The sequence below is a fragment of the Halichoerus grypus genome, chromosome 11, assembly GCF_964656455.1.
Source record: "Halichoerus grypus chromosome 11, mHalGry1.hap1.1, whole genome shotgun sequence".
Classification (NCBI taxonomy): Eukaryota; Metazoa; Chordata; class Mammalia; order Carnivora; family Phocidae; genus Halichoerus; species Halichoerus grypus.
In genome coordinates, this window is record NC_135722.1 from 90,518,482 (window position 1) to 90,537,033 (window position 18,552).

General features: G+C 41.4%; 1 protein-coding gene across 15 annotated transcripts in view; it reads left to right on the plus strand.

Annotated features, from left to right (window-relative positions):
- CDON (cell adhesion associated, oncogene regulated) overlaps positions 1 to 18,552 on the plus strand; it is a 113,944-nt gene that overhangs the window by 11,592 nt on the left and 83,800 nt on the right. For 4 of the 15 annotated variants that reach the window (XR_013442548.1, XR_013442550.1, XR_013442549.1 and 1 more), the window contains exon 1: positions 3,439 to 3,659. The exons of 2 other annotated variants lie outside the window; for them this stretch is intronic. The gene's annotated coding sequence lies outside the window, so the exon portion shown is untranslated. Of the gene's footprint in view, positions 1 to 2,958; positions 2,982 to 3,429; positions 3,660 to 5,468; positions 5,503 to 6,767; positions 6,993 to 18,552 lie in introns of those variants that run through there. 9 more of the 15 variants (XR_013442552.1, XR_013442553.1, XM_078058787.1 and 6 more) reach the window with 8 other exon arrangements.

Here is an 18,552-nt window from a genome sequence, read left to right on the forward strand (position 1 = left end):
CACCTCTCATTTTTCCTAATGGCTATTCCAAACCCTCACCACCTTCCCCAAACATCTTTTTCACATTCCACACCTTGAATACAGTAAACAGCACTCCCTCCAAATTCATCAGGATAACTGAGGGCTTTAGTTATTGGAATTTTAGAAATCCATGCTTGGCCACAACTTTATAGGGTTCCATAGTCTTCCTGAGGGGGTCACTTCTACTTTCATGGCATAAATATACTCCATGCTGATGACTTTCAAATTTATATCTCCAGCTTGGACTTATCAATCTTGTGAACACCTGTACATGGAGGTTCCACAGGGACCTCAAATTCAAAAGGCTCAGAATTGAACACATAATTGCTTCCCTAAAACCTGTATCTCCTGCTGGGCATTAGTCTCTTTCCAGGCACCATGAGGGTAGGAGGCATGACCACCATGCACTTAAGCTAGAAGGCTGATGTCATCCTTGGATTCTCTTTCTTCTTTACTTTTCACATGCCATCAGTTTCCAAGTCCTGCCAAACTTTCTTCTTGCTTCTGGAATCTCCCCTCTCTTCTCTGTCCTTATTTTATCATTGTCCTAGTGCAGTCTCTTGATCCAACTGGACAGTCCGGACAGCTTCTGAAGCTTCCAAATTTTTTTATCTCAGACTTGGCTCCCTCAGTCTGTCCTCATCACTGCTGCTACCTAGGTGTTTCTAAACACAAATCTGACCATACCAACTCCCACTTGAGATCCTGCATTGACTCCCCATTGCCCACAGGATAAAGTCCCAGCTTCTTGGCAGGACATGCACGGCCATCTGTGATATGGCTTTAGCTTCGTTCTGCAGTGCTTTCATTTACCAATCCCTACGCAGCCCCTTACACTTCAACCACAGAGAAGAGTCTGCAGTTCCTCTGGGCTGCCTTGTTTCCCACTTCCATGCCTTTATTCATCATGTCCCCTCTGCCAAGCTGCCCTTCCACTCCTTCACCTTTATCTGGCTAACTCCTACAATCCTTTAAGACTTAGTTCATGGGTTACTTCTTTCGGGAAACCTTCCTTGACAAGCCACCTTCCCCTTCCCCCGAACTCCAGGCAGTGTCAGCAACACTGCCCTTGGTTCCCACAGCTCCCTGTTTGTTGCATTGAAGACATCTCAGCGTACTTACCCATTTATGCGTTTGGATCATAATTAGATGGTGAGCTCTTTGAAGCTTGGGACTATGTCATAATTCTCTATGTACCTCTTTGCCTAGCAGTGGCATAGAGTAATTGCTCGATAGGTATCTTTTTTTTAAAGATTTTATTTATTTATTTGACAGAGAGAGACACACAGTGAGAGAGGGAACACAAGAAGGGGGAGTGGGAGAGGGAGAAGCAGGCTTCCTGCTGAGCAGGGAGCCCGATGCGGGGCTCGATCCCAAGACCCTGGGATCATGACCTGAGCCGAAGGCAGATCCTTAACGACTGAGCCACGCAGGTGCCCATCGATAAGTATTTTTAAAGTAAATGTTGAAAAAATAAATAAATAAAGTAAATGTTGAACAAATAAATGAGTGATCCATTCATGAAATACCATTTTATATATGAAATGATTTCTCCACTTTATGAACAAGGCAGAAAGAGAGTAACAGTCTCAATAAACATTTTTTTTACAATAAACAGTATCAATAAACTGATTATTTCTCAGTCTGATTATGAGCAACAATAGGCATAGTGATAGTCAAATGGCACCGTGAGATGGGGGTTGCTCAGAGTCAACGGGGCCCCAAGAGAGGAACCAGGAAGTGTCTGTAGTGTACGCGCTGTGGTGGCAGATAGCTAGGATTCCTACAGAGTGCCATGAGAAACCTGCAAGACTTCCATCCTACTCATACAAAACACTCTCGGTTAGACCTTCAGTGTTTATAAGTTTTATTTGCTGAATGAAAAATCATTTCCTATACCTTAAGTTAATAACATATAGATTGGTGATTTGAAGTAAAAAACGGGACAATGGAAAGCAAACTAGAGTTGCAGCTCATTTCCCTCCCCCACCCCCCCAGCTGACTTTCTTAGGATCTAATGCTTTCACAATGACCTGGACATAGCAAGAGCAGAAAACTAAACTGTTTGACCACCACCACTTTCAAAGCATTTCTTTGTGGAATTCAAGTTAGAAGGTAAGGGAGACTGGCATATTTTTCTGAAGTTCAGTATTGTTTTTATTTTTATTTTTTTAAGTAGACTCCACCCCCAGCGAAGAGCCCAACTAGGGGCTTGAACTCACACCCTGAGATTAAGACCTGAGCTGAGATCAAGAGTCAATAGCTTAACAGACTCAGCCACCCAGGCACCCCAGTACCGAGTGTTTTTGAACTTCAAGTATCACCAGGATTCCTTTTACAGTTAAAGTAATAATAAATAATAATGGTGATAAAGAGAAGAGAAAAGGAAAGAAAAGAAAAGAATTGCTAATAATAATAATTATTATAAAGAAGTCACAGTCCTCCAAGGCCCAGGAAGAGGCAGGTGCTTTTCACCAAGTATCATACTTATGCTTCACAACCTTGAAATAGAAATTATTTTTCTCTATTTCTGTTTGAACAACTGAAGTTCAGTGAGATCAAATAACTTGAGGCAGGTCCAAAGGACGAGGTGGGGAGACTCTGGACCAAAGGCCATGTTACCTTCACCAGGTGACCCTGAGCCTCTCCTGGTCTCTGAGCTTTGTTACCTGCTCGCGTGTGTGTGAATGCAGGGCGGGATGGAGCGGTCTAAGAAACTGAACACTGAAAGTGCTGGAAAGGCTCAGGAGCCACAAGCGGCGGGAAGCTGGAACCAAGAAGGCAGAGACTAGGTCGAAGCCAAGAGAAGGGCTGGCCTCGCGGGCTCCACGGAGAACTTAGGTAGCGGCGCGAGGGGCGGGGCCGGGGCGGGGCCGGGGCGGGGCCTGGGCGGGCAAACAGGGGAGCGTGGAGACCATTTGCGGACCGGCCAGAAATGCCGCCTCTCCGGGGGAAGCAAGGTGAGGAGAGAGTGAGCGCAGGCATTGTGGAGTCTCCGTGAGTTGCTAAGGCAGCTCATCCACACTTTCCTAAACCAAAGCAGAGGCCGTACTCGACTTTCCTGGGGTGGCTTTCCCGTAGAGCAAGCAGGAAGGGGACTGGGAGAAGCTCCTGCACTGAGCGCCCCCCTCCCCCCCCGCAGATTGGTACGGCCCATCCCCCCGCCGCTGATCTGGCAGGCTGCGCGCGCACCCACCGGCGGGGCGCGGGCCGGCGGGGTGCTGCGGCCTCTGCGGTCCGGTTCCCTCCTCCTGCTCCTCGCGTGCTCCTCGCTGGCCCAGCGCCCGCCGGTGACGCGCCCGCGCGCCTTGGCGGAGAGGAGCGCGGCCGCGGGGGCGCGCCCCGGTGGCTCCGCCCCCCCAGCTCCCCTCCCCTGAGTCCCGGGTACCCGGCTCGCGCGGCTCGGTGCGAGGAGAGCAGGGACCCCGCGCCAGCCCGCCCGCCCGCCCCTGCGTCCCCGCCCTGGCGTGCGAGGCGCCGCGCCCTCCTGCTGCCCTGCTCGGTGCATGGAGGGGCCCGTTCGGATCGCAGCCGCCGCCGCCGTAGCCGCCGCCAGCGCGCGGGGGATGACCTGGGGGTGGCTTTCGGAGCCGGCTGCCGCTCAGGAGGTCCGGGGACTGAGTCTGCCCGGCCGAGAGGTGCGGGGGTGGGCCCGCCGCAGGATCGGAGGGAGGGGTGGTCCGGGGACCCCGGGCTTGGGGGCCACGCGGCTTGGGCGCGGGAGGTCCGCGGGAGGGCAGGCCGGCGCGCCCGGGAGGGCGTGGGGGTCCCGGGGTGCGTGCGGGGTCTGGGAAGGGCAGCTGACGGATGCCCAGCGGGGGAGCTCCGCCGTTCCGCGTCCTCGGGGATTCTGAGCCACCTCGTGGGAGGAGGCGGGGTGAGGTGTCAGTAACACGATTAAATCTCTTTGACCATGATCCGCTGGGGCAGGTGAGATCCAGCATATCCGGGAGTAAGGGGCGCCAGCACGTTTTCCCAAGGGAGCGGGGTCCCTCGCCTCTCAACCTCCATCCCGCAGAGCGCCCGCGAGACAGTGATTTATGTGTAGGGAGAAGCAAGAGAAATTTCCTGCACAACGTATCTTTTTCTGCCTTCACAGACTCAGTGACTTCGCAGCCCCAGGGAGTGTATTTTTCCTTCTCTGTAAAGCTTTCTGTGGATTGCATTATCATTTGCTAAACACATTACAGCTCGCTATTTATTTCGGTCTGCAGCTTACAGACCTTTGTTGCTTTCTCTCCACATCTAGGGATTTCGGTAATAAATCACTGAGGAGGATAGATAGACTCTCTCGCCCTTGCCTTCATTGTTCTCCCTAACCCCACCAAATCAGGTGGAAGGCTTTCCAAAAGGAGCTCTTCTCCAGAATGCCTGCCTTTCCTAGTCAGGACTATCAGAGGGTGGCAGGTGCTTTAAGGGCAGGCTGCTTTCCAATTGAGATCTAGAATTTAGGGAACATCGTTAACAGAAAGTAAGCCCCTGTGTCCTAAAACAAACACTCTGAGAAACAGAGAATTGAACCAAAAGCTAACATGAGATTCATTCTCAGGGCAGTGGCCAGCAAAAATGAAAGAGGCCAGTTCTGTTTCCATGCCTTACTGATATCATTGCCCTCCGACTCCCAGCTGACACTTGGCGTACCTGAAGGGCAGTGTCAAGGAGGAAAAGGTAGGGAGGGGAGCTGGAAAACAAGTGGGTTTATTCTCAGTGTAATTCTAAGCATTCTATGACATTTTATAGCTCATTTTTAAAAAGTAGTCTATTTTAGCTGAAGATGGGGGCGTTGTTCAACTTTTAGGACAAGATGAAAGAAAAAATTTCTGGAAATTTTAAATTAGTGCTTAACCAGAGAGCATTCTTAGGAACCCAGAGAGGCACCAAATACTGTAGTTTCTGTTATGCACATGTTGAAATAAACTGCCTCATACTTTAAGTTATATGAGAAGGATGGAGAAAACCTGTTTCATTTTGTAAAGACGTGCACTGGGTGTGTGCTTGGCAGTGGGTAGAGCAGAAACATTTATATTTCTATAAAAAACACACAAGTGTATATTGTTTAACTTTCATGCAAAAACTCGGATACAGTATTTGGAAGTCTGTCTTTGTTTGAATAGTTTAGTCAACCAGGAAAATCAGTTACTAGAGGTACTGTGCTATTGTTTGTGTAGTAACTCACTTGGGATGCTTTGATTGATTGCTATGGTTCTCATCAACCTCCTCTTCTGTGGAAAGTACTTAAACAGCTCTGACTCTCAAGCAGGGAAGTACAAAGAACCCTTAGGACTTGGAGCATACTGATCTAGCTTGTGTAGGTTGGCTTCTAAATCAATCTTACCCTTTGCCTTCTTTGCAAGAAAGGAATTAAGTTCACTTGAAGATAGGAACCGCCCCCCCCCCCCCATCAGCAAGGTATATATAGAGATGGAGGCTTTGTATGGGAATAGAAACGTCTGTCATGGGGCTCAGCTCTAAAGAGGTCAGGTAAAATTTGTTGACTAGTTCTCCTGCTTTTCTCTTTTCCACTTTGCCCTTATGCTCTCATAACTTTCTAGATGATCTCATTTATGGGTTTGTCAAAATATAAGTTGAAGTAAACATTTTCTTCTCTAGGAATGTTTCTTTTGCACAAATTTAGACCAAAAATTGGTGATTGTGTCTAAGCATATCCTGGGGAAATGATTTCAGGAATTCAACAGTATCTTAGTGAAATTAGGCTGGGATAGGAAATTAAAAATAACTAATTGAAAAATTGCTTATTTATAACATGTAATTACATTAGCTATGGCCTTGTAATTAGCATTTGTACTATGTAGAAGAATAGAAAAGACAGCACATCAGAAGAGCAGATGAGTTGTCTACACAGGTAGTCTTTCTTTAGATATATGATCTTACTACTTAATAGGAACTAATTAGATTAGAAAGAGAATTTGGAGTCTGGTTGCTAAATAGATTGCTTTGAAGGACTTGATTTTATGGTGATCTTTGATGAGTGCTTCCCCCCCCCCCGAAGTTTTATTAACTTTGATTGAATTAGAGAATGTTTTATTGTTTTTATTCAAGATTTTATATTGCATGTAAGCATTCCATTTATTTATAAACATTCCATTTATAAATTTTTGTTGTGTATATGGCACTAATTCATTTTTAAGAGACTGAGGAGAAGGGCTTTGATTCTTCTCAATTAAAATTAAAAGATGGTATACGGAATATCCTTCATGTAATTTAAAACTATTGGATTACAATTAAGTGAAAAACTGGTTTGTTGGTTTTTTTTTTTTCTTTAAACCTTCAAGTTTTTCGTCGTTGTTTGTGCTCTTTCCCCCATTGTCTGGCTTAAAACATACAGTATCATTGTCATCTGTCCTCTGAATAATGGTCCTGAGGTGATATTATTAATGTGGCTTTTTAAAATCAAACTAATTATACTTGCCTAAAAGACCCACATGTGTGTGATTCTAGCTTCCTGGTGCCTTTTGAGAGCCCGGGAGACAAGCTAGTGAATAGAGCTGAAAATTCATTCTGTATTTGATTAAATGGAACAGACTCGCAGCTCCTTACCCCAGCAGGGGCTATGAGATCTCTTGATCCCCGAAGCGGCTCCAGGACCCTGGGAATTCCATTAGCGAGCACCTGAGGAATTTCTGCCCTGCAGTGCCTTTTTTGTATGTGTGTATGTGTGTGTGTGGAGAGGGAGTGGAGCTGAGCGGTGATGGGGCGGTGGAGGGAGGGGGTGGAGAGAGGCTACATTAGAAGACTCCATATGTTAGCAGATCTAAAATCAAGGCATGACTTAACAGCTTATCTTGTAAGAGAAAAGCCCAACCCCAAGGCAGATTGCTAGTCAGGACTTTCTTCCAAGCAGGACTGTGTGGGGATGTGTTTTTAGCACTGAACCGAACGCCACTGTAAGTACAGAAAGTCGCTTCTCTGCTTTCCCTCTCAAGCACAAGCATATACACGTTGCAGCCTTGGTAAGTTTTCTCTGAATGATCTTTTGATAAATATGTAAAATTGTGTTACAGTTTGGTCTTGCCTGGAAGGACCGATGTATTGTTCTAATAACTTTTTAAACTGAGAACAAAATCAGACTTTTATTCCCATAAAAAAAGCCAATTGCTTTGCAGAGATGAAATGCTCATTTGGATAGGCATATTTTAGTGTGCTCTTTTGTTTTTATATGATTTTATTGCATTCTTGTTACATTATTACAGAATTTAAATTCATGGAGGATATGTTTCTTTCCTGTTGTCTTTTTGAGAGTTCTGATTTCTAGTATCTTTTAAGGCATTGCTTTGCAGACTCACTAACAGCTGCAAGTAAATGAAAATATATCTACCAAAAATATTCTGTAAAATCTTTGGAGCAAAATTTTTGAGAAACATGAGTGTGTCTTCCTTCCCTGCCCGCCTCCCCCCTCACCCCCCCCCCCCGCCACAGCCGCCCCAAATAATTTTTGGATACAAACATTTTTTGGGATATTAGTCCAGTTTGTTGCTTGTGTACTTTTCCAGGAGGAGCAGTTCTGAATCTTGGATGGTATCGTTAATTGATTTTCATATTCCCAGAAGAGTTAAACATGCATGTGAATTCCAGTGCTAGTTTTCAACTGATGCAGAATGCTGTAGCTTATTCGGTAGTTAATTTGATATATTTTGTTCCTGATTAAAATCATGTCCTGTCACAGTGCTTTCTATCCTACCACCATGTAGTCCTCTCCCAGATTCTCCTCACAATACAGAGTGTTGGGAAAATAAAGAAGCCTTTTAGAGACTACATTTAAGTCTTTCCCACCTTAATCCCGGGTATCCCTTCTCTAGTACAGCCACCTTGAAAGGACTCTTGAATGAATTGGCGTAAAGACTAAAGTCAGCAGTGTGCCTGTCTTGGTTCACAGTTGTTCAGACTTTTTTTTTGCTGTGTGATATATTTTGATGACCAGAGATCATAAAAAAAAAAAACTACCCCAAAACACATTTTGATCTGCTACATATCAGTTGGAATGTGAGTAGGGACTTCAGTTCTGGAGAGCCAGCGATGTGCCTTTCAATCACAGAGTGAAGGAACGGTGAAGTTCCTTGTATCCGAATTCAGAGGGGAAAGAAATAGCCTGGTTATATGACTGAACTGAGATACATTCTGCTTTCTGTTCTGTTGCTGACAACTGCCTGGTTGGTTTTATTTTTAGATTACCGTACTACAAACAGAATGAAAAAGTTGACACATAAAGCTTGCTTTTCAGGTACATATTCTTGTTAGAGACCGGCTCACCTTTTTTTTTTTTTTAATGTGAGCCGGGGCTTGACCGAAATCTTGGTTTCCTCATCTATAAAATGGGGATGACAATAATATCTCTTAACACTGTTGTGGGGACTCCATGGGATAATGAAAGTAAATTGCTTGGATATACTAAAACGTCTCTAAGGGTTAGCTACTGTTACTTTTAGTAACTCCTCCCGTACACATTAGTCTATTACTTTGATCCAGAGTAGTTTCTTTGAAGTACTAACTAGTAAGGAATTCTCAGAAGTAGTGGTTTGGGTACACGCAACTGTTATAGTTATAGTATGCTACCATTTTCTTAATTTTGCAGTTGAACTGAAAAGGCACATGGAAACAATGTTGCATTTTTATAATTGATTGTGTAAGAATGTACATGAGTGTACAGTTAATGTACCCTAAGCGAACAGCTAGATGAAGTTTTATATATGCACATATGTGTAGTAACTATTACCCAGATCAGGATCTAGAATATTTCTTTCACCTCGGAAGGCTCCTTGATGCCCCTTCCCCGACTAATTTAGGACTGCCACCACTGTTCTAACTAGTCTCACCATACATTAGTTTGGCCTGTTCTCAAACTATGTTTATAAAAATGGATTCATATGGTATATACTCTTTTATATCTGCTTTCTCGCACTGCTCATTATGTCTACGAGATTCATCTACGTTACTGTGTATGGTAGTAATTTGTGCTTTTTAAATTGTTATAGCATCTTTGGTGTGTTTTGAAATTTGTAGTCATTTTATTGGCACATTGGGTATGTGGCTGTTGGAAAAAAAAAGAAAATAGCACCTCTCCCTAAATTATTTGACAATCAGATCCTAGTGGCTAGCTTAGAAAAATTACCATGACCTTATTTTTGTACATAAAATTGGGTGAAGGTAATATAATTACTCTTAGTCACAATTACATAAAGCAAATCCATTGATAACTGTGTTCTTTTGTGCGTGTGTGTGTTTTATTTTTTAATTTTTTGTTTTATTTTTAATTTTTATTTTTTTGAGAGAGTGTGTGTGTGTGAGTGGGGAGGGGGAGGGGCAGAGGGAAAGGAGAGCGAATCTTAAGCAGGCTCCACACCCAGCTCAGAGCCTGACACAGGGCTTGATCTCAAGACCCTGAGATCACAACCTGAGCTGAAATGAAGAGTTGAACACTTAACCAACTGAGCCACCTAGGCGCCCCTTGTGTGTGTGTCTTTTTAGAAGGGAAGGAAGAGACCCTCAAAGCAGAGAAGAAGGACCACCTAAGGTAGCTTATATCTTTCGTGCTTAGCATTTAATCCATAATCAATACTTAGAAATGACAGAAGAAACCACTAACCCGGCATTAGCGTGATACTCTTTTAGAAGAAAACAGAACAACACAATATTCTTAAAAAAAAAAAAAAAAAAAAATACACCCAAAATGGAAGAAAGTGGAGCTAAGATGTTGTTATGCTACGGAAAAATTTTGAAGAACAGGACTGTACCCCCCTTCAGGGAGAAGGTTTTGGCTTATTTGCTGTCAGACAATGCCTATGTGTCTAAAATTTCTGTCCGTGTTGTTGGAATTCCCTAATGTGCTAAATAAAATGTATTTCACCAAACAGTGAAATAAGAATACAAGGTGATGTCATTGAATTAGAAGGCTGCTTGTTTGTTTCTTAAATTTTGGAGGGGGTTGTGGTTGAGGTAAATAGCTTGTATTTCTGTTTTTGGAAATGTTGAGGAAGGATTTTCTGGATGTTCTGCTTGAACATAAGCCACTTCTCTCTCAGGAGACATTGTATTTTTCAGCTCTTGTAATTTTATTAAATCTTATTATTTCGTACTCCCTGACATGAGGTCATTCTTCACATATAGCTGTGTGCAGGGATGGGTTCCCCTGGACTCCAGAGAGGCAAGTTGTCCCCTTTTCTTCTTAAAGCAGACCACCAGTGGCCCAGATTTCAGGGGGGTGGGGAGAGTTGAAATAGTGATATATGATTCATCTTTTGTCCTGTAGGGGCACTCAAAAGATGCAGATCTTGGTTCAAAAGAAGGAAGAACTGTGACAAATAGTACTGCCTCATGATAGAAAATGCTCTTTTGAGGGGACATGAGCTCCTATTACTAGACATTTGCTGAAGACACTGTGGAAGCGATCTCTTCCTTGGGTGAGAGATTGAACCAGGTGACCTCTAATGGCCCCTTACAGTACTAAGACTCCATGGAATGGTCTTTTCTGAAGGAGTGATTCTGCGTTAACCCATCCATATGTAATTTTGGAGGGAGAAAAATGTGTTACAAATTTCCAAACAGCCATTGAAGAAATAAATTTTCTCAAACCAACCCTGGTTTAAAGTTGAGGACTGCCTCTACTTGTCGGCTCTTTTAACTTTATTTTTTATTTTTATTTTTTTTTAAAGATTTTATTTATTTATTTGAGAGAGAGAGAATGAGAGACAGAGAGCACGAGAGGGAGGAGGGTCAGAGGGAGAAGCAGACTCCCTGCCGAGCAGAGAGCCCAATGCGGGACTCGATCCCGGGACTCCAGGATCATGACCTGAGCCGAAGGCAGTTGCTTAACCAACTGAGCCACCCAGGCGCCCCGGCTCTTTTAACTTTAAATGTAATTCTTCGTTTGTCACTAATAAGTAAATGTCAAATATTCTTTTTCTTACTTAAAGAGAAGATAAGGACATTTCCAATGTTATAAGTATGTAAGTGTCAGAAATGATAATGCTTTACAAGGATAGTATTTGCCTCCTTTTTATGGAGGGGCACATCTGAGAATTTCCTTGAGGCCATCCGCTGGCCCAGTTATTTCTTCACTCCTACAACAAATGTACAGTCAAAATGAAGAAATATACGTCTTTGCTCTCTGCCTTCTCTCCTCCACCCTACTTTTCTATACTTGAATTTTGGGGGAAAGGCCAATACTAGTGACTTATCCCATCAATAGAACTATATTTGGGACATTTTCTGAGATCCATAGTTATTTAATCCAACCATGTACACATCTTATATCTGTAAATATATGTTAATAATTGATATTTAGAATGATTGAAGGGAGTGTAGAATCCTGAATCACCAAAATAGTATCTTCCCTATTTTATAAAGCAGAAAAGTATAGTAGATTGAGTTTTTACAGCTTTGTGTTTATGTACACACATAAAGCCTCCATGCCCTCCCTGGCTCTAAGCAGGTCTCTCTTATCTCTTCTCTGTTACCGCTACCTTTTACCCCTCCAGCATTCTTTTTAAAATTTGGGAGAAGGATGAGAGGAGATTCAGAATGTGAGATCAAAAAAAAAAAAAAAAAGTCAGTGATTCTGCATGTCAAGCACAGCTTCAAATAATGAAGATAATGCTTTAGATAAAGAAAAAATAGTTAAATGTCACATTATTATTGGAATTCATGCATGATGTTTTAACAATTTTATTTTTTTCTTTAAATTTTTTTTTCTTTTTAGGGGGTTAGGGGGATGGGTTAGCCCGCTGATGGATATCAAGGAGGGCTTGTATTGCATGGAGCACTGGGTGTTATACACAAACAATGAATCATGGAACACTACATCAAAAACTAATGATGTAATGTATGGTGACTAACATAATAAAATAAAACTTTAAAAAAATGTAAAAATTTTTTTTTCTTTTTAAAATTGTAAATGGATGAAGTTTTAAACAATTTTTTTATATTTAAAATGTGTATTTTTCTTCTGTGCAGCATTTGGTGTCTAGAGAGCTGATGTCAAGTCCTGTCTGTTTTTAAAATACTCAGCATTGCAGGTGTTCTCTTGGATATATAGGTACTAAAAAGTGCATTCTGGCTTCTGTCTCTTGCCAGGGAAATGCCTGACAGTTATTGGCTTTTTATGGTATCAGTAAAAGTAATTAGTATTCTCTATTTTACTATAATTTGATATCTGTTCAATGAGTAATTGTACACACTGCCTGGTTGGAGGTAAATTTGGCAAGGGGGACAAATGTTTAATGGATAAAATACTACTTTTATCAGGCCATGAAATTACTGTAGTGACATCAGAACTTGGCAGCCTCTTTTATGCCAATAAAAACAAAAATAGCATCATAAGCTAGGGATAAGACATGTTTCTTGTCCATTTATTTTGGCTTATTTTCATGGTTCTGGCCTCAGGGTGTGTGTATAACAAAATAACACAGTGAGTAACAGGCAATAAGAATTAGGGAGTGAAGGTAGTTTCAGCTGAAACGGACATGCTGTTTATCACTCACCTCGGTTTTAGTCATTTAAACTCTTCCTTTCAGTTTGGTGACTAGGAGAACATGAGGGTGGGAATGAAGAATCCTCATCCATAAAGTGGAGTTAAACTTCATTATCTGGCCTGATATGACCTCACTTGCAATATGTTGAAAAAGTTTGATGATTGGCTTATAAAATCGTCACGTGATGGTGAATGTCTGGGTGTGATTACAAATGCGACAGTAAAATTTTGTAGAAAAGGTGCTATTTAATCCTTTTTATAATCACCCCTAAAATAACATCGTGTTACCAGTTAATTCAGTTTGATTGAACATAGTGTTTCCTCCTGCCTGTTTTACCCTATTCACTCTTGTTGTGAAATTAGATTTTTAGATGTTACCATGATTCTTTTTTAAAGATTTATTTATTTGAGAGAGCAGGGCCGGGGGGCAGAGAGGGAGGAAGAGGGAGAAGCAGGCTCACGCTGAGTGCAGAGCCCCACGAGGGGCTCAATCTCAGGACCCTGAGATCAGGACCTGAGCCAAAACCAAGAGGTGGACACTAACTGGACCACACCACCCAGGTGCCTCAGACGTTACCATGATTTAATGATAGCTCATATACCAGGATTTCAGTTTGGTGTCCAGGCATCTGAGCAGTAGGTCCAGTAGATCCAGAGATTACTAAATACTGAGAAGATACTTTCATTGTTCTCGATAGACCATTAAACTCTTGAGTAGAACCATACTAAAGTCTAACTACTGTGTTCTTTCCATGATTTACCTTGTGGGTTCATCTTACTGTGATCACCTTTTTAAACAAGCTCATTTTATTTCTTCCATTAAATCTTGGATGTTCATCCAAAATGGAATTAGGGGTTTCGTTTTACAGTAAGGAGGACTATAGTTCTGATGGGTTAAAGTATATTTCAAAACTAATTTTTTTAAAGATTTATTTATTTGAGAGAGAGAGAGAGAGTGCACAGAAACAGAGGGACAGGGAGAAGCAGGGAGCCCCATGCGGGGCTTGATCCCAGGACCCTGGGATCATGACCTGAGCCGAAGGCAGATGCTTAACCAACTGAGCCACCCAGGCACCCCCAAACCTAATTCTAAGTAGATACTTCTACTTAACATGTTTTCAAGTCATATTATAGTTAGAATGGTTCTGATCTCTTCATCCAATCTTTTGATTCCTATTTATTGATGGTTAGGCATATTTTCTTTTTTTATGGTCAAATCCTTTTTGAGATTAAAATAAAGACATCAAAATTCTACCCTGAATTTCTAATTCCAAGCTCTAGTCATCATGTTTTAGATTTGTGTTTTAGTTGGATTTCTCTTTTAAAAGAAATTGCAATACTCATGTTTTGACTATAGACCTATATAGGTCTTTCATATAATTTTCATCATACATTTTAGAGCTAATTTTTTTTTTTTAATCCCATGGCTAACTAAAGCCAGTTTTGAGTCATTATAAGATGGGTTGTTAACTGTTGTCTCCTATTAGGCTAGCAAACACAGTTGTCATTATTTGTTACTTCTTTTGTGTTTGAGGGTGCATTTTAAAAGAGCTATTGTCATAGTGGTTAGGTCTTAAAATAATTTCACATTTATTACTATGCCAGCAGCCACAGTGGGGTTTTTAATCATACAATACAGCTTGTGCAGAGATTGATATCAGTGTTTTGTGGCATCAAGTAAATTTTAGCTCTGGGATTTGACTACATACATCTTACTGTTGTCAGTTGGGGTTCTTGTAACCAGCTCCCAAAGTGGGTTTCTAAATGTGACCCTTCTAAGTCTGGGCTGTATCCCACCCCACATATTTTGGGATCTCTCTTTGAGATAGGAGGTAATCAGGGAAAAGATAAGGAAATGATTAACCCTGTAAGACAAAGATCAGATGCGTGTTTTCTTAGCTAGTTGTACATAGATACAGAATCCTTAATTAGTTGTGATCACAGATGTCAGCTGGTCATGGAATCAGGTCAACAGGCACCACCCATCGAACAAACTCCTGAGGCCTTCAACACACTAGAAAGAGAAACTCAGTTTTGAGTTTTTCATTCATTTCTGCAATTAAGACTTTTTCCCCCTTCATGCGGAAATGTGAGTCTTCTGGCAAAAAATCCTTCCACTTGACATTTAGTAGGCAAACGAAGTCCCCATTTACTTGTAAAAGTTCCTTCTAATTCACTGAGAAATACTAACTTCTTTTGTGTCTGATTTACCTGGAGTGAATGTACGGCCTGTGTACTGGGGCAATTTAACAGTAAGGAACATGGTGATGAAGGACTAGCGTATTGCTTTTGCAGACCGGGGCACTTTGTCTGTTTGGGTGCCCTGCAGACGTACAAGAATGGTGCCTCCAGAGGACTGGGAAAGCAAAGGACTGTCCTGTCTGGTGTTGCATGCACAGGCGGGCGTCAGCAGAACCATCACACCCCTGCCCCGTGCTCACTTAGCTCCTTGCAGGGGAGTGGCCCGTTCCAGCAATTACTACTCCTGTCTTGTGGTTCTTTTTATTCCACACACAGAATAATTTTCTCCCGTTTCTGATGGTGATCATTTCTTAAATAACTTTTATACAGCCCTTTGTACTTTGCAGAGTGTTTTACAGTTCTGGTGTGTGTTTGCTTTTCTGCTTAAATATATGAGGTAGTAAAATTTTCATGAGAATGGAAACCATGAAGACAATATGTGATTGAGCATTAGTATCAGATATGAGAGTTTTAATGTAGGTCAAAGTTAGATGATCTTTAAAATCTCTTGGATGTTGGGAAAAGAGGTTCTTTGAAACCGTAGTCTTTCTTTTTAAGCTTAAAGTAGGTTATAATTGCACACTTGTCTGTGCTTAGGAATAGAATAAAATACTTCTAAATTGGTTATTTTTTTTTTTCTCTTTGACATTTCTAAGCCACAGACTCTGTGTTATACATTCTATTGACCTAAGGGAAGTAATGGAAATGAATTTTGCCTAAGGTAAAATTGATTTCCTGGTGTCTTGGATTTTTAAACTCTTTCCTTTACAGAGGTCACTTTATTTTTATTTCTAGCCAAAGAGACCCTTGCTTTCTAGCACATTTCTTTAGAGCAGGTACTTGGGTGCTTAGAAATTCTGTAATAGAATGTCCCAGCTGAAAATGAAGTTTGAAAGCCCTTTCCAATTCCACGTAAAGTAAGCAAAATAGCAAAGGGAGCTTTTTAGAAATAAATCTCATTTTATATTTGGGTCTTTGATTATGGAATGAATATAAAATCTAAATTGATACGCTCTTTCTTTTAACAATTGTTCCACGATACCCCTGTATCCAAAACATGACGGATGATATCGAGACATAATTTGTTTTTCATTTCTTGGATATGTAGGAAAATGAATTCACGCTTTGCAGTTTTAAGTGAGCCTTTTAATGTTGTTTTGGTCAGTTGTTATTTCCCTTTCATTTTGTATCACTGTATCATGTTGGCTAAAACAAATATTAATGCTAAGGTGTTTAGTGACAGCCAATTTGTGTCATTTTGGTGAAAATCAAACCAGTTGTAACTATTGAATGAAATGGTTTAAAAGTGGTTTTGATGACCAGATTGAGAAGGAAAGAAGGAAACATAGATATTCCTAAAGGCAAATCTTGCCCCTCCTCCTTCATTGGAGTGAAGAGTGAGTTGTAATACCAACAGAGACCAGCTCCCAGTAAGAGGTGTGAGGCTGTTTATTTTCACTCTGGAGATGTATATACTATAGAAGGAAAACTCTGGCCTTGCTTAACCTAAGCAAGTCATTACTTATCTACGATCTGGCAAGCAATTTGATTAAAGTTGACAGAGCTCATATAATATCAGAACCAGGCCCTCTTAATGATTGATGAAGTTTGTCTGTAAGCCTTTTTTTTTTTAAAGGAGAAGAACTGAACAAGAATGAATACTTGTTCAGATCTCTAATTACCAAGTATAAGCCAAGTCTATAATGTAGTTTTGTCTGTAGCGATTAATATGTATTAATTTGTATGTTTTTTGGGTAATGATTAAATGGCTTCAAAATAATATTTTTATGTCAGCAGGTTAATTTGGCTTTTACATGATTAAATTCTTGAAAATTTAGAGTTCCTGCCTCATATTTTCAACATCTTTTAAACATAGTTTTCTTTGATATTCTTTTTTTTTTTTTTTTTAAGATTTTTTTATTTATTTGACACAGAGAGCTAGAGAGCACAGGCAGGGGGAGCAGCAGAGGGAGAGGGAGAAGCAGACTCCCCACTGAGCAGGGAGCCCTATGTGGGGCTCGATCCCAGGACCCTGGGATCATGACCTGAGCAGAAGGCAGCCGCTTAACCGACTGAGCCACCCAGGTGCCCTGTTTCTTTGATATTCTTTAGTGGAAGTTTTAACCAATAAAGAATTTTCCTCTTTGTTCTCTTATGAAATTGAGTTATTTGAAAAAGTTTTCGGCTTTAATTTTAATTTTTTTCAACCCCTTGCTCTCTAACTATACGAAAATAGTTTGGACAATTGTCATAGCATATTTGGGCCATGGAGTGTTGTGGTTCATTTCTTTGCTGCGTTTTTTCTTCTTTTTCCCAACAGATTGATAGTGTGACTTGAATGTGCCCAATGTTCTTGAGATGCTTTAAACCAAGATTCTACATACGGTCTTGTCATTCATAGGCTGCCTAGTCAGGATTGGACTGCCAGACACCTCCCCCACCCCTACACCTTGTTTTAAGTAAACTTAGCATGTGCAATTTCCAGATTAATGAAACAGCTGAATTGAGAGTGAATTAGTTTTCTGTAAATGGAATTTTCTTAACCTGGGAATTTTCAGGCATTGTATTGTAAGGGTTTAGATGAGGGTAAGCTCAAGAGAGTGAGTACCTGGTGTCAAAGCCAGACTCCCCTGTAGTCTCATGACATAACCTCCCTGTGCTTTAGTTTCTTCACCTGTATAACGGGAATGAATGAAAGCTCATCAGGCTCCTGGGCTCTGTCATTTAGTGTTCAGACCCTGTGATCAGTGTGTGGTAGGTGCTCCTGGAGGGTGAGAGTTGCTATTCTGATAGAATTGCTGTCCCTGAGATGGGGGTTTATATCCACAAAATAGGATGTTATTGTGACATCGCTGAATTAGACTGTTGAATCAAAATCAAATGAGTCGGGATTAAACTCTGCGGAGCTACCAATGTGGGAATAAGCTAGAACTGATGATACGTTTCTGGTTTTGGATCGGTTAGAACCTGGTACATAGCGAAGAAAGCTAACTGGGAACTTTTGGGTAAATTTCTGTGAATCTCCAAATAACTGCATGCCATTTGACTTTCTTGCTCCACCTGTTCAATTTTGTAACTTTGTGATCTCCCCTTTCCCCTTCCTATATCCCCAAACTCAGTATAAATAAACTTATAAGTTTAATACCAGGAAAATAAAATTCACTTTGTGAGAGATGTACTTCATACCTACCCTTATTGACATGTTCTTAGAAGCAAGGGCTACCTGTCTTTGGAACCCTTTGCTAACTTTTCTCTTGATAATTTCTCCAACAAGTGTTGTCATCTAAGGGAAATCCCAGTGCTTTCTGGAATTCTTATATGTATACTGAATGAGCTTGAGTCTTATGTCCTTTTACATTTCTTTTCTTTTGGGCTTACATATGGTCAGAACAGATAAACCCTTCACTGGGATTGGTAGCATTAACGACCACCAATAAAGTGCCATTCCCAGGTTGTTCCCAGAAAAGAAATAGGATAGACGTGGGATCATCAGATGCAGATATTTGACTTGGAGATGGGCCAGTTATGCACACTGTTGTCAGCCCCACCCGGCAACTCCCCTATTCTGTTTCTGGCTGGCCAAGGTAAGTATGTTTTCCTCAAGTGTGGAGGGGGATCCCAAGAAGGAGTTGTAGAATCAGTTAAGTGTTGAGGATTCCATCTGTTTCTTCTACCCCACAGGTTGGCCTCATTATTGGATTTTTATCACTGGAATCCGGGTTTCCAGGGAAGCACAGTAATGTTTGTAGTGATACTGAACGTGTTTGCAGGAGAAAACGTCGTGCCAGAACTCTGCAAATGCATAG